The 15,823-nt window shown below is 39.2% G+C and overlaps 2 pseudogenes; one reads left to right on the top strand and one right to left on the bottom strand.

The window, feature by feature from the left end:
* Positions 1 to 617: 617 nt before the first annotated feature.
* On the top strand, positions 618 to 848 carry LOC113911503 (annotated as a pseudogene).
* A 3,040-nt stretch (positions 849 to 3,888) lies between these two features.
* On the bottom strand, positions 3,889 to 4,982 carry LOC113911066 (annotated as a pseudogene).
* Positions 4,983 to 15,823: the final 10,841 nt, after the last annotated feature.

Raw genomic sequence — 15,823 nt, 5'->3', positions numbered from 1 at the left:
AAAGAAGCATTCAAAGAATGATGGTGACACGTCAGAAGGATGGAAAAGTCGGTTTGAATGAGCTCCCATTGGCCAAATCAGGAATAATTGGAATATCAAAAAAAATTAAAATAATAGGGGCTCCTGGGTGGCTCAGTCGGTTAAGCCTCTGCCTTTGGCTCAGGTCACGATCCCAGGGTCCTGGGTTGGAGCCCCACATCCGGCTCTCTGCTCAGTGGTGGGGAGCCTGCTTCTCCCTCTCCTTCTACTGCTCCCCCTGCTTGTGCTCTCTCTTTCTCTGTCAAATAAATAAATCTTTAAAAAATTAAAAAATAAAAATAATAACGGGTTATAACCCATTTAATAATAAATATAAAATTGGAAGCCATAAATCCCTATGGATACAAACAGGTGGATAGATTAAAGGTTTGAGGAAAATGAGATATTGATATCTCCAAAGTGCCTTCCCCCAGGAATACTTAATTACAAAAGGGGGAAGGATCCTCTTTCCCTTCTTTGGCGGGTGGAGGAGGCTGAAGCGGTGCTGGGCGCTCTCCCCCTTCCTGTCCCTCCAGCCACCGCCCCTGGCCCTCTCGCGCTGCGCGGTCTCTCTGACACAAGACTGCCCCGGCCCGGATATGGCTCGTGGACGGCCGAAGATTCAGTCTCAGCAGCAAATGCCAAAAAGCAAGCTGGACAAAAGAAGAAATGAGGACATGAGCAAAAGACTGCTGCCAAAGCTGCCTTATTATTATACCTGCACTGCTTGTAGGACACCAATGCCAGACTCTAAGACCTTCAAGCAGCACTTTGAAAGCAAGCATCCTAAGACTCCACTTCCTCCAGAATTGGCTGATGTTCAGGCATAAAGTTGTTTACAGGTGAAGTCATGACACCTTTGACTCTTCTACTGTCTCAGACCTTAGGTAAGAAACCTGCAGCTGCTTTTCCAGAAAACTGTTGATCAGCAAAAATAAAGGAGCTAGAGAAACATTCATTTTTAAGCTGTTCCTTTTTGGGCTTCATGCAAAGACAATTCTGTGTAAATGTACAGTTGACTCTGATTTGGAAATCTGAAAATCAGTCCGTCCTTGTTATAAAAAATTTTTTTACAATTGTAATTACATTGATGTTCACATTGTGTAAAATAACTCATTTAATAAAGTAGTACTTTGATTTTACGACAAAAAAAGGGGAGGGGAGAATAACATTACCATGAAGAAGTCTGGCAGACATAACCTCAAGCAAGGGATCAAAGTGAATGTAATTCATAATGGGACGAGGGGAAATGATTTGCCACCTGATAGAATACACTGAGAAGAACACAGCATCCCTTCTGTGCTGGTCCTTCCAACATTAGAAAGCTCAAATGTAGTCACAAGGAAACATCACTCCAATTGAAGGAATCTACAAAATAGATTGGCTTATCAACTTCCAGTGTCAATGTCCAAAAAGGCAAGGAAAGGCCAAGAAACTTCTCCACATTGAAGGAGACAAAACAGACAGGTGTGATTCTGACCTGGATCTTTCTGCTATAAAAATATTATTAGGACAAAAAAAATATTAGGACAATTGGCAAAACATAAATAGGGTCTAGAGTTTGGATTGTGGTTGTATGTGAGTGTTAATTGCCCAATTTTTATGGGCATTTTGTGGCATATAAAAAAAGGCTCTTGTTTGTATGAAATATAAACTAAAGTATTCAGGGATGACGAGGCTTCAGGTTGGCCACTAACTCTCAAATGGTTCAGGGAAAAAAGTTATTTGTGACGTACTTTACACTTTTTTCTAGTGTATTATTATTTCAAAATAAATAATAAAAGATAAGAAAGATGCATATTTTTAGACAGATTTAATAATTAAGCCCTGGGGTTTGGGGTTTGCCTTCCTTACTGCCAGTGATGGATATTGTTGCAAAAGTTTTTTAGGTACATAAACACAATACATTTAGTTTATTATTATTTCAAAGAGATCGCACAACAAATTAAAAACAAATTCCTAAGTTTTAAAAATGAGTTCTTGTGGCTTGGGAAGAATTTTATAGCAGTACCATTACACTCAGACTAAAACTCAAAATGGTCTGCCTCTCAAGTAATTTACATGGAAGTGAAGACAATGTGTTCTGGAAAATTATTAGATTGACTCAAAAAGTGGTTCTAGGGGCACCTGGGTGGCGAAGTCGGTTAAGCTTCCGACTCTTGGTTTCAGCTCAGGTTGTGATCTCAGGGTCGTGGGATTGAGCCCCATGTCGGGCCCCAAGCTGAGCATGGAGTCTGCTGGAGATTCTCTCTCTCCTTCTGCCCCTTCGGCTCCTGCTTTCTTTCTCTCTCCCTCAAAGAAATAAATAAATCTTAAAAAAAAAAAAAAAGTGGTTCTAATGTGGATACAGCCTGGTGTTGAAGATGCATGTGAAAAGTTTGAAACAAATCATTCTATGAAGTACAAGAGTGAAAAAAAACCCCAATGTTCTAAGTGAATACACGATTTTCTATAGTTACTTAAATACATAGGCATATGTATGTGTAAGTGAGTTGATGGACTAAAAATAATGAGACAATTAACTAGTTAATTACATTCCAAAGTTTTATGTATATAAAAAAACCTAAAAACCAAAAACCTCTGAGGGAATTTTTCTTTCTTTTTTTTTTAACATTTTATTTATTTATTTGAGAGAGAGAGCCCGAGGCACAGAAGGAGAGGGAGAAGCAGACTCTCCGCTGAGCAGGGAGACCCATATGGGGCTCTATCCCAGGACCCTAGGATCATGACTTGAGCCGAAGTCAGACGCTTAACCGACTGAGCCACCCAGGAATGCCTGAGGGAATATTTCTATCAGAAAAAAAATTGGAAGTCACCTTACAATTGATATCATGTTATGTTTGTGAATATATGGGAATTTTAGAGCATTGTTTAGGATATTGTAAGATGACATGACACCTGTGTTCCTTGATTTGAATAAGTACACAGTAATGTAGTAATTGTAATTACAACACAGAACACAAACTAACAGGAGACATCTTGGTGAAAATATAGGCTCTGGGGTCAAATAGACCTGTATTTTGATCTCAGTTCAGACTCTTACATTGAGGAAACTGCCTCACTAACCCTGTTTCCTCATCTATAAAATAGAGCTAGTAATAGTCTCTACTTCTTGTTAATGGTGATACGGTTAAATGAGAAAATACATATAAAGCTCTGGGTGGAATCCTGGCACATTATAGACCCTAAGTATCTATTAGTTATTATCACTATTGGCTTAAAGTTGTGGGGCAGCATATTCTTTCTTTGTCCCTTTCTATAGTCTGTCTCTTATATTGTAGTAGACTAGTCCTGTAGCCAAGGCATCTAAGAGGAGAAAATCAGAGCTTGAGAACCTGATGGAGTTGTCTGTCATCATGCAGCAGACAACCTTCAAGCTTGCCGTCAATGAGATTCAAATTCATATCAGAAATGGTAGCTCTCTGAACATGAATACAAACATTATCTTTTCCCATTCTTAATTTTTTAAAAAGACATGGTGTCTTAGAGCAAAATTATAGCATTGTGTGGTGAAATTTATAGCATATTTAGCTGTAACTTATCTGACAACTGTAGCACGAAGAATGTGTACATAAATGGAACTATCTTGTTAAAAAGGAGACGGAAAGAAAGATTCTAATTCAAACCCTGGAGCCACGTTCCCAGCTTTATGACCTTAGAAACATGATTTCACTTTTTTTTTTTCACACTGCAATAGTTAATTTTATTTGTTCAAGGGCTCATATTGCAAGCATTAAACCAAGCATGGGCTTTGATTTTGTGAGCCCAGATTCACCTATTTAGGAAGATAAAAGCAAACTGTGATCCATGTATATGGATGAAAAACTAAAGGCTCACAGTTAATCATATCATAGTTTTAAATTTCTACAGCCTAGAAGCCAGAAGTCACAGATCTTTTAGGTCTTTCTGGATGTCCCACAAGGTATCTGCACTTTTCTTGAGCTGGGCAACCTCATCATCCTTTAGCTTCTGGTTGATCACACTGGTTAAGCCCCGAGCGTTCAGGATACATGGAAGGCTCAGGAAGACTTCGTTCTCAATGCCATACATCCCCTTCACCATTGTTGACACTGGATGAATCCTGGATAGATTTTTCAACATGGATTCAATGAGATCAGCCACACTTAATCCAATAGCCCAGTTGGTGTATCCTTTTAGCTTGATGACTTCGTAGGCACTTTCCACAACCATCTTATGCACTTCCTTCCAATTTTCACTGTCGTTGTCTGTTCCCATTTCTGGATTCAGTTCCTGAAGAGAAACGCCTGCCACATTCACTCCACTCCACACAGCCACACTTGAATCGCCATGTTCTCCCAAAATCCATCCATGGCAGCTGCTGGGATGAATGCCAAGTTTTTCAGCCATGAGATAGCGAAATCTAGCAGAATCCAGATTACACCCACTTCCAATTACACGGTGCTTGGGTAGTCCACTTAGTTTCCAGGTACATATGTGAGAATATCCACTGGGTTGGAAACCACAATTATGATACAATCAGGACTGTACTTGACTATCTGCGGAATAATGAATTTGAAGACATTAACATTCCTCTGCACCAGATTGAGCCGGCTCTCTCCTTCCTGCTGGCGGACTCCTGCAGTCACCACCACAATCTTAGAATTGGCAGTCACAGAGTAATCTTTATCTGCCACAATTTTAGGTGTCTGAAGAAATAAGCTCCCATGTTGCAGATCATCATTTCTCTCCTTTGAGTTTATCTTCTAAAACATCCACAAGGGCAAGTTCATCAGCCAGAGACTTTCCCAGAATGCTGATGGCACACGCCATACCAACTTGTCCAACACCCACTACAGTGATCTTATTGTTTGGGATTGTTGCCTCTTCTTCTGCAACTGGTGCAATCAGTTTTTCCTTAAGAGTTGCCATTGTGCCCAGAGAGAACCCGCGGGGAGAGTCGCGCGAAGAAGACAATGTTAGCTGCGTGTGTCTCCTCGGGCGCAGGATCTGCAAGGCACGATTTCACTTTTTTGAGCAACCATTTTCCTTATTGGTACAGAGGGAATAATTATACCCACCTATAGGACCCTCAAGAACACAAAATGTATGTGGCAGTGCCTGGTGGTTCTAGAAGAGAGTAAGCATTCAATACATTGGAGGCCCTCAGCTTTTTCTTCTATATGTGACCTTGATTTAAGTAGAAAACTCTTTTGACACCACATAGAAAGATGAGCTATTTCAGAGCAGCTTTAAATTCAAGAATCCGAGATAGTCTATTGTCATTCCCTCTAACTCAGCAACCCATATCAAATGAATTATAATATTTTAATATCAGGGACATGAAAAAGGAGTGAGGTCTATTAGCGGGTATAATTCAGATGCAAAGGTAAAGCGACAGCAAGTGTCAATAATCAAAGTCATGATCATCATAATAGCAAATATTAATTGAGCACTCCCTATGTGCCATTATGACTTCACTTGTAATAATTCAATGAATGACTACACTAAGCTTCTGAAAAGAGTTAGAAGTTCTGATGGAGAACAGGTAGCACAGCATGAGTTTGCGGCTTCCTGTGGAAGGCTGACTGGCCACATAGAAAGGCCCTTTAAAGTAAAATTACCTTCATAAATTAATGAGTGTTGAGGAACTGGACCTCAGCCACATAGGCTCATAAAAACACTCTCACATATAGCCCCAAGTTAATTGGATTTGGAAATGCTGATTCAGGCTTAAGGAAAAAAAAAAAAAGAATTTACAAAAGTCTGATGAGCAAATCAGAATCACCATGTATCCATTTGCAGTAAGAAAGAAGTGTCAAACAGAATAGGTTATTGAGGTCTTCCTGACCGGTACATTCCCTCCCTATAGGCAACTCTGTAGAAGAAAGCCAAATAAAAATTAGGATGATGCGGTGAGTGAGGGCAGTTTGGCTGTTGATTGGCATTGGACCATGTTAGTCCAACACATCCATTTCCAGTTGGGGCCAGTCCTTCCAGCTGGGCTTGGGGTCAGGCAGACATTCACAGGATTTACTCTGCCAGATTTGCTTCTGTGACTTTCTATTTGCTTCTGACTATTTGGATATAAAGTTGATTTAAGTTAATTCTGCCTCTGTGAACTAGGATGTTTTCATAATGACGCTTCATGTTACTGTCCTAATGCAGGGGTTGGCAAACTATGGCGCACAGGCTAAATTCAGGCTGTCATCTGACTTTGTGATGCCTGAGAATGAAGAATAGTTTTTTACTTTGTTAAATGGTTGGAAAAAAACCCTAAGAGAATAATAATATTTTGTGACATGCAAAAACGAGATGACATTCAAATTTCAGTGTCCATAAACAAAGTCTTACTGGAACACACCCACGGTCATTCATTTTATGTTTCGGTCTATGGAAGCTCCTTCCCTGCTCCCATGGCCGAGTTGCATAGCTGCCCTGCTGACCTCGTGGCTGGCAAAGCCTAAAATATTTACTGTGGTGCTTCACAGAAACAGTTTGCTGACCTTTGCTCTAATTCATTATTTCGATTTTATTAATTAGCCTCTCAAAGAGTGACCTCATTTCTCTTACATTCTCTACACTAGGCAGCCAATTTCCACGCAGCTTACTTCAGGCTGCCTGATTTTATTGCCTTCGAATCTTGCTTAAATCTGGAGCTGGAAGATAAAATTTAATGATTAATTGCTTAAGTGTCATTTATTGAGCAGTTATTATGTGCTAGGAGCTTTGTGCAATGCTCTTGTTTCACCCTCAGTGTCTCTCCGTGTGATAAATTTTATTACACCTACTTCTAGGAATGAGGAAGCTGTGGCCAGAATGTGACTCTCCTCCGGTGTACCTGGGATTATTGGTGGAGCTGGAATTTGAGCCGAGGCCGCCTGACTCCAACCCCTGTTTTCCTCTTTCCCATCACACTATCATCTCATATTGAGCAACCCAAAAAGGAAGTTAACAATCCATTTTCTGGCAAAAATACATTAAAAAATAAAATCGGGTTTTATTCATTTGTATGTTCAATACAATCTCAACAAGTTCATGGCTAAACTTTTTCTATATCGAGAGTGACTAAATCAGGGGCGCCTGGGTGACTCAGTTGGTTGAGTGTCCGACTCTTGATTTCAGCTCAGCGCATGATCTCAGGGTCGTGGGATCAAGCCCCGCCTTGGCTCCATGCTCAGCAGAGGGTCCGGTAGAGATTCTCTCTCTCCCTCTCCCTCTGCCCCTCCCCCTGCCTAAACTCACGCTCTCCCTCTCTCTCTCTCTGAAATAATAAATAAATAAATCTTAAAGAAACAGAGTGACTAAATGAAATGTTGCAGCAGAGCCTAGGCAGATAATGCAAATAGGTGACATGGACCACATGTAGGAAAAATCGTGTGTTCCATTTTGTTTCATTTTCAATTGTTTAGTTTCCTATTTTTATACAGACAAGGATATAAAAGCTATTATTTTTTTAAGATAAGCAATAATGGGGCTTGGGAGATGCAGGCTTCCAGTCATGGAATGAATAAGTCACCAGAATAGAAGGTACAGCATAGGGGACATAGTCAAGAGTATTGTGATAGCGTTGTGTGGTGACAGGTGGTAGTCACCCTTGTGATGAGCTGTAGAGTTGTCCAGTCACTATGTAGAGTTGTCCAGTCACTATGCTGTCCACCTGAAACTACTGTAACATTGTGTGTCAACTATACTCCAATAACAAATAAATTAATCAATTAATGAATTAAGTCAAAAAAATTTTAAATAAAAAAAAATTACAAGAAGCAATAATGTAAGCACTGGGTGTGTGGTGACCTAAAGGAGAGAGATGCTCCTCGGAACCAGTTAGCTGCTGCTATGAGGAAATTTAGAACCAGAGCTTCCAGGTCTGGTTTTTCAAGGGAAGTCAGTAGAACTGTATCCCCCCCTCCGCTGAAGGCAATAAAATCAGGCAGCCTGAACTGTATTTCGTCATGAGCATCTTAAACACTGGGCAGGCCAAAAAACCCCCAATCAAAAACACCACATGCACACACATGCACACACACACACACACAACTATCTTCAGGTGGAATATGGCGGGAGGGCTGCCAGGCTCTAACATCTGGGTGACAATTGGTGGTCCACCTGTCATCGGTAGCCTTCAAACCTCATTGCTGTCAGGAGTGTAGGCTCCATATCAGGATTCCTGCTCATATCTCCATCTACACAGACAGGGGCTTTGTTCTCTCCAGGGTCCTCTGAGGGTAGAGGCAATAAAAGTCATATATGAGGCTTTAATAACCCAAATGGCCCTTTTAGCACTCAGTTCCATCATAACAGTTGTATCTAACGGGCTTTTGATCTCCCTCAGAGTACGGCCTCCTGATTAAAAGTCTTTTCTGCCTTTTAAAATTCCTCATTTGGCTTTGACGTTCTGTGCCAGCTAATTTGGCCAGCTTTCTCCACTCCCTTCTCAAGTCCGTGGGGAACACAATGCGCCTGAAAAACAATGTGCTTTGTCTCATTTGTGTTCTCCCTTTTCTAGATGTCTGTATTCCCATCAAGGGGTTGATGCAACCCATACATAAAAGCCACTTGTGCTCCCTGCCTTGTTGGAAAGCTTCTTAATAAACCCAAGTGTTCATTCCCTCCCCTCAATTATTTAAAAAATTTTTAACAAAAATAGTAAACCAGTTTGAGCTGGAACAAATCTATTTTTATCGCTACTGAATCAGCATTCAAAATATCTTTTGAACTGAACCTAAACACAGCCAAAATTTCATTCTCTTTGAGACTCTGATTCAAACCATTTTTGAGAAGGGACCTTAAATGGGGCTTTCAGTAGTCCCCCCATCTCTAATTTAGAAACTTCCAGGGAAGAGCTTGAAAGGTGCAGAGTGTGAACTATGTGCTTATTCCGTGGACTTATCCAGGAAGATATTGTGCCACGGGGAGTAAGGGAGAGGCCGGTCAAAGGAAAGGGACACCCTGTCACCAACACCCTGTCACCAGGCGAAAGGAGATGGGAAAATGAACGCAGTGGACAAAACCAGTAGTTTTGGCTTCTGTGCATTTGCAGAGGAATGTGAGAGTGTCAGGAAAAACCCACCTGTCCTTATTCAAAAGCTTGCTGCTTTGTCCATTATCACTACCCCCTCTCCACATAAAGATGAATTATTCAAAACTTAGTGGACAGGAAGGTGGGAGTCTGGAGTGGTTTCAGGAAGAAATTTCACTTAAACTCCATTAAAGGCAAACATGATCAAGTTCAATCAGTGTTTCCCCCCAGCCTTTTCTGGACTGACCTACCCTTCCTCGTGCTAATTCCCAGTGTTCCCTGACTTTCTTTCATTCCTTTCCCTGACATCCCTAGTTCTTTCCCCACATATCATCCACACTGGTTCATTATTGCCTGTCCCTCTATTATACAGTTCCGCCTTAGCTCGTCCAAACGGATAACTCTTGTTTATAGACCAAAGAAATGTAATTATAATACAAAAACCAACAAGAATTGGGTGATGTAATGAATTCATTTAATAAACAATTCTTGTGTATTAGAGTGTACAAGGCATTATGGTAAGCACCGTGTAAAATTCATAACATGAACTCTGCCTCTGATAATTTTATAGTTCAGTAGGAGAATAAACATATCTGGAGAGAAGATTATGACCCAAATTAGACATTGGGTAAAGGTACCAGATAGGTACAGATCAAGTACTGCAGAAACAAATTAAAAGTTTGTGAATTTTCTCAATGACCTTCCCTCACTGTGAACATTTACCCTGCACTTAATCTTTGGTTGAATCATTTCTTGCCAGGATTTCTGCTTCTAACAACACGATAAAAAAAAGGGTACCCCTCATTGATGATTCTGAATGCCTCCATTTTTCTGACTATAAGAGGAATAATGTCTTCTCCAGAGATTGCCCCAGCATGCAAGATGGAAAAAAACATGCATTTGACGTGGCAAAAAAAAAAAAAAAAAAAGCCCAGTGCGAATTCTGGGTTTGGCACTGGATAGAGTTATGACTAGTAGAGCCACTCACCGATCTTACCTCGCTCCTCTGAAAGCCATCTGTATGACGAGGATAATAGCAGAGCTGTGATCAAACACATCAAGTGAAAATGTTTCAAAATGTATAAAGCACTGGGAAATATGAATATAATAGTAAGTATTATTAACATAACTAAACGAAGAATTGGCTTAAACACAACTGAGAAAATAAAACCCGAGCCTTAATCAGAAAAAAAACTGCAGAAACATGGGTGGGAGAGTCATCATTCTGCTCCATTTGGAAGGGCCACGCTTACATTTCGTTGCCTTTATCATCAGGACAATTTTGTGCTACACATATAATTTTCCTCCCTTTGTCAGAACTGCATACAACATTTTCCCTTCTGAGAACACTCAGGGTACATAGTGGTTTTCCCATTTGTAAGCTATCCATGAAGACTCCTTCTCTCAGGCACAGTTGCTTTTATGAAAGGCAGAGGATACGAGTCTGAAAGAGGCAGTGGGCAGATAATAACAGAAATAGTGATAATAATAATAAGGCTTTGTCTATATGCAATTTTTTTCCTTAAAACCCATGTTCTGGCTACATAATACTCTCTTGTGATCCTGAGTAACTAAATAAGTCTAGTATATAATGGGTTTTTTATATTAATCAATTGAAAGAGGGTAGGAAATAATGCAATAACTATCACAGCAGTACCTTGTGTACTTAGAAACTGTTATAGGTAATTGCCACTGTACTACTATCCAAAATCTTATCAGAATTTGAGCGAAATAAGTCAATCAGAGAAAGACATGCATCACATGACCTCACTGATATGAGGAATTCTTAATCTCAGGAAACAAACTGAGGGTTGCTGGAGTGGTGGGGCGTGGGAGGGATGGGGTGGCTGGGTGATAGACATTGGGGAGGGTATGTGCTATGGTGAGTGCTGTGAATTGTGCAAGACTGTTGAATCACAGATCTGTACTTCTGAAACAAATAATGCAATATATGTTAAGAAAAAAAAAAAGAAGAAGAAGAAGATAGCAGGAGGGGAAGATTGAAGGGGGGCAATCGGAGGGGGAAATGAACCATGAGAGTTGACAGACTCTGAAAAACAAACTGAGGGTTCTAGAGGGGGGGGGGGTGGGGGGATGGGTTAGCCTGGTGATGGGTATTAAAGAGGGCACGTTCTGCGTGGAGCACTGGGTGTTACACGCAAACAATGAATCATGGAACACTACATCAAAAACTAATGATGTAATGTATGGTGATTAATATAACATAATAAAAAAATGGAAAAAATAAACAAAAAACAAAATCTTATCAGAATTTATCGCCTAATACAATTTATAGTCTTTTACACCTGGAAATAGTATCAAGTATATATCAGGCTTATCTTATTTTGATTTCAGTCCTCCAAGCCAGAAAGTTATTTTTTTCCCCCGACTTTTAATGTGCTAAAGGAAAAGCGGATTTTATAACTTCTCCCTCTGGCCTGTTTAAATATTTAACAAAGAAACTTTCCCTTTAGTCTTAATTTTACTTTTGGCCATTTTCTTTTATATTAGAATCATAACTGAGGAGAAGGAGTAATGGACTGCTATTATCTTTAAAATAACAAGGAATACATCCACAGATAACGGAATTATTCATCATTTTTATTCTTTTTTTTTAAGATTTTATTTATTTATTTGACAGAGAGAGACAGCGAGAGCAGGAACACAAGCAGGGGGCGTGGGAGAGGGAGAAGCAGGCTTCCTGCGGAGCGGGGAGCCCGATGCGGGGCTCGATCCCAGGACCCCGGGATCATGACCTGAGCCGAAGGCAGCCGCTTAACGACTGAGCCACCCAGGCGCCCTCATCATTTTTATTCTTCATATTCTTCTTGACTCTTCTCCCAAGCTCATAATAAAACTCACTCTTGCTATCATTTATCTTTCTCTACTCTCTCTGACAAGGTGTGGGTAAACCAGTAGTTATGCCCTCGAAAACTCCCAATTCGGTTACTTCCCTAGCTTCAGCCGTACTCCTTTACAAAGCCTGCATGGCCTGGCTGGGGTAGATAGGGCACTCAGCATCATTCTGGGGCGTGTGTGTTACCACTTCTTTCCCATTTCACAAAAATGGACTAATGGCATTACTTCCGGTAGGTAGCATGGTCAGGGGTGGGGGTAGGGAGAGGGAGAGATTCTCTGTCTCCAAAAAACAGGTATAAACTGGATAATATTAGTAAAAACAAAAATTTCAGGGCATAGGAAATTGACAAAAGGCAAGCAACAACTTGAAAAGGTTTACTCAGGAATAATTGATGCTCCATTAGTAAATAATGGCCAAATAAAAGGTATTTCAATAGAAATATAAGATATTCTTATAAACAATAAGACCACCAGCTCACGTTGGTGGCCTTCTTGCCACATGACCATTTCCCACCCTCCCATGCTTAGGTAGTTAAAACCTACCACTTCACCAGACAAAGAAATTAGATTTAGTTTGGAGTTGGTTGCAGGGCCGCTAAGAATTCAAGAAGAATACAGGAAGATTTTGGTAAAGAGAGCCAAGAGATCTGTTGAAGAACAGATACTAAAGGTTCCATGCATAGCTGGAGGACTGCCAGACTACACCTGTGTACGTGAGGCCCCAGGGGACCCAGCAAGCTTGGAGAGACGTGCAGGCGTGCTTTGCCTTTGAACATGTTTCTCACATTTAGGATAGCTAAAATGAGAAAGACCAATGATACCAAGCTTCGGCAAGCCGTGGAGCAACTGCATTTTTAGTTGGCGTGTAACACAGTGCAGCTACTTTGGAAAACATGTCGGCAGTTTCTTAAAAAGTCGAATGTGAACCTACTATATGACCCAACAATTCCACTACCCAGAAGTAATGAAAAACCGTGTCTGCTGATCAACTTTATACAAATGTTTATAGCAGCATTATTCATTACCCCAAACCATAAAGAGCACACATGTCCATAAACTGCTGAATGGATTAACAAAATGTGAGATATCCATAAACTGAATATTGCTCGGTGATAAAGAAAGAACTACTACCAACTACTGAAATCCTAACAACAGAGATAAATCTAAGAAGCCCCATGCCGAGGGAAAGAAGCCAGTCACAGAAGTCTACGTTCAGTATGAGTCCATTTATATGATATTCTAGAAAAGGAGAAGTGATAGTACCCGGAAGCAGACCAGTGGTCCCCGGAGGTCAGCGCAGGAGGCCTTGACTGACTGCCAAGGGGGAGCAGGGGGCTTTGTGGGGGTGATGAAGTGTTATTAAGCTTGAGAATGCTGATAGTTGCATGGCCATATACATTTACAAAAGTCTTCAAACTGGGCATGTGAAATGGATGAATTTTATTGTATGAAAATTATACCTCTCTAAAGCTATAAAAATATGGATTAAAGATTATTATCTTTTTCCTAATGATTTCTGTAAATGGAGATGTCTAGAGACCTCTGATTTTTGGCTTTAAGTACCTCTTTATAATTTCTGTATTACTAGTTATTATTACTATTCATTCAGTTCTTTTCAGTTTCTCCTTATGCATCTCTGAATCCCTGTTCAACAAACCATAACAATGCTCATACAGCGCTGGATTAATACCTGCATCTCAGACATTTTATTTTATTAATATTATATGTTGCAAATTTCATTTATTAAATGCAGTCATTGCTGGCATAATTTATTTATGACCTGCTGTGAATCTTTAAACTTTTTCTTCTGTAGTTTGTAAGCATTATCTACTTTATAAAATATATGTGTAAAGAATATCTTATATTTCTATTGAAATACCTTTTATTTAGCCACTATGTTATAGCATTTGGCTACCTTTCTTGAATTCAGTTTTGCCCAATTCCCAATAGAATACCTGTGGGAATTCAGGAAGTTATTATAATTTGTAAATACATCTATGACTAAGGCTGACAGTCAACATATTGCCAGACCATAGGGAGCATTTTCATGAATTAAAAACATATGAAAGAGAAATGAGAATTAGAATATGAAAGAGACATTGGCATATGGTTTTCACCTAAGGGAAGGCAAACATTCTTGCCTGAAGTGTAAAATATAAAATTTCTCACCTGCTAACTTTGCCTGTGGATCAGAAATGCAGACCTTTGTCATCCAAAAGTAGGAAATCAACCTCTCTATTACAGTAAATTATTATTTTCAAGTAGTGAGAATTGTTCCCCCCTCACTCCAAAATTTCTCTAGTCGAGTGGCTTCAGAGATTGTGCCCCTCAGAAAACAATGAGTCAGGTAACAATAGCTAAGCATGGTGATATTTTGCTACATTGTCTCTTGGAGGGAAGTGCCACAATGCATCATGGGCATTAAAGGTTTTTGTACATCCTATCAACAGTTTATGTCTTCTAAGAAGAAGTAAAGAAGTTTTTAAATTACAACTAATTAGGCAAAAGGAAAGCTAAGCCACAAAACCCAACTGTCGGCAAACACTAGATCCAGATTATCCTTCCTTTTCTCTTTATTTTGAACACTTGGAGGAAATCATATCATAGAAATGATTTTATGAATAAAACAAGCTTTAAAAAGCAGGGACATGAAACCATTACAAAAGAAGAGATGAAATAAAGACAGAAATTCAAAGGGGAATGAATGTTATTTAAAAAAAAAAACACTGGATAAACAAATTAATACCTGAATTAAAAACCTCTATTGGAAGACAAAATTAGAAATTCAGAATCTTGAATAAGGGACATAAAGGTCAAATTTAAGAAGCTGTCTTATGGTAGAGGAAAAAATGTCAAAAAAAAGAAAGAAAAAATGTTAAAGATAATAGTAATGAGAAGATAGTGAATGGAAATCCAACTTGGGAATTATGAATCTCTCAAGAAATAAATCACAACCATTGAAATAGGAGCAATAATCAGAAGATACAACTAAAGAACACTTGGCTTGCATTGAAAATATAGCCAAGTGTACAGATGTTGTAAAGAAAATGACTGAATTCCATGTGTGCCCTAAAAAACTGACTTGTGAAGACATAAATATTCTAGTGCATTAAAACAAATAAATTAAGAAAATAACAATAGGATAACACTACCCATCTGTTAGAATAGTTAAAATGCACAAAAGCTGACAATAGCAGAGTTGGTGAGGATGCCAAGAAATAAGGAACTCTTGTCCGTTGATGGTGGGAATGAGAAATGGTACAGTTACTTTGGAGGACTGTTTGTCAGTTTCTTACAAAACTAAACAGTCTTAACATATGATCCAGCTATGGAACTCCTAAGTATTTATCCAACTGATTTGAAAATTTATGTCCACACAAAAACTTGCCCATTAATGCTTGTAGCAGCTTTATTCATAATTATCAAAAATATCGGTTTATTATTGATAATACATATACCATATTAAATGCTAAAAATGCCTTACTAACATAAAACATGAGTAGGGGTAACTAGGTACAGGGTACGTGGTAATCCTGTAGTATATTTATAATGTTGTTATAAATCTAAAACTGTTCTAAAGGTTTTAAAAAATTAATTATTTAAGTGAGAAAATTTAATATTGATTTAGGATTCTACTTCATATAAAGAGATTAACAAAAAACAATGGAGCAAAATCAATGCAATTTTAAGGGGGAAAGATGTTTCCAAAATTTCATAGCAGATGTGATGTTACTTCTGTGTAAAGCAATTGTAATTTTTATTTAGGTCTAAGAAAATATAATGTTCAAATTCATTTTTTCAAAATTGTCACTCAAACATATACTTTGGTTAATAGAGTTAAGAACTAATGTAAAAAGGGGTGTCTGGGTGGCTCAATCAGTTAAGCATCTGCCTTCAGCTCAGGTCATGATCCCATGGTCCTGGGATCGAGTCCCACATTGGGCTCCCTGCTCAGTGGGGAGCCTG

This window comes from Zalophus californianus, chromosome 12 (assembly GCF_009762305.2).
Source record: "Zalophus californianus isolate mZalCal1 chromosome 12, mZalCal1.pri.v2, whole genome shotgun sequence".
Classification (NCBI taxonomy): domain Eukaryota; kingdom Metazoa; phylum Chordata; class Mammalia; order Carnivora; family Otariidae; genus Zalophus; species Zalophus californianus.
The sequence above is the reverse complement of the archived record's forward strand: the minus strand, read 5'-3'. Positions and strand labels throughout refer to the sequence as shown.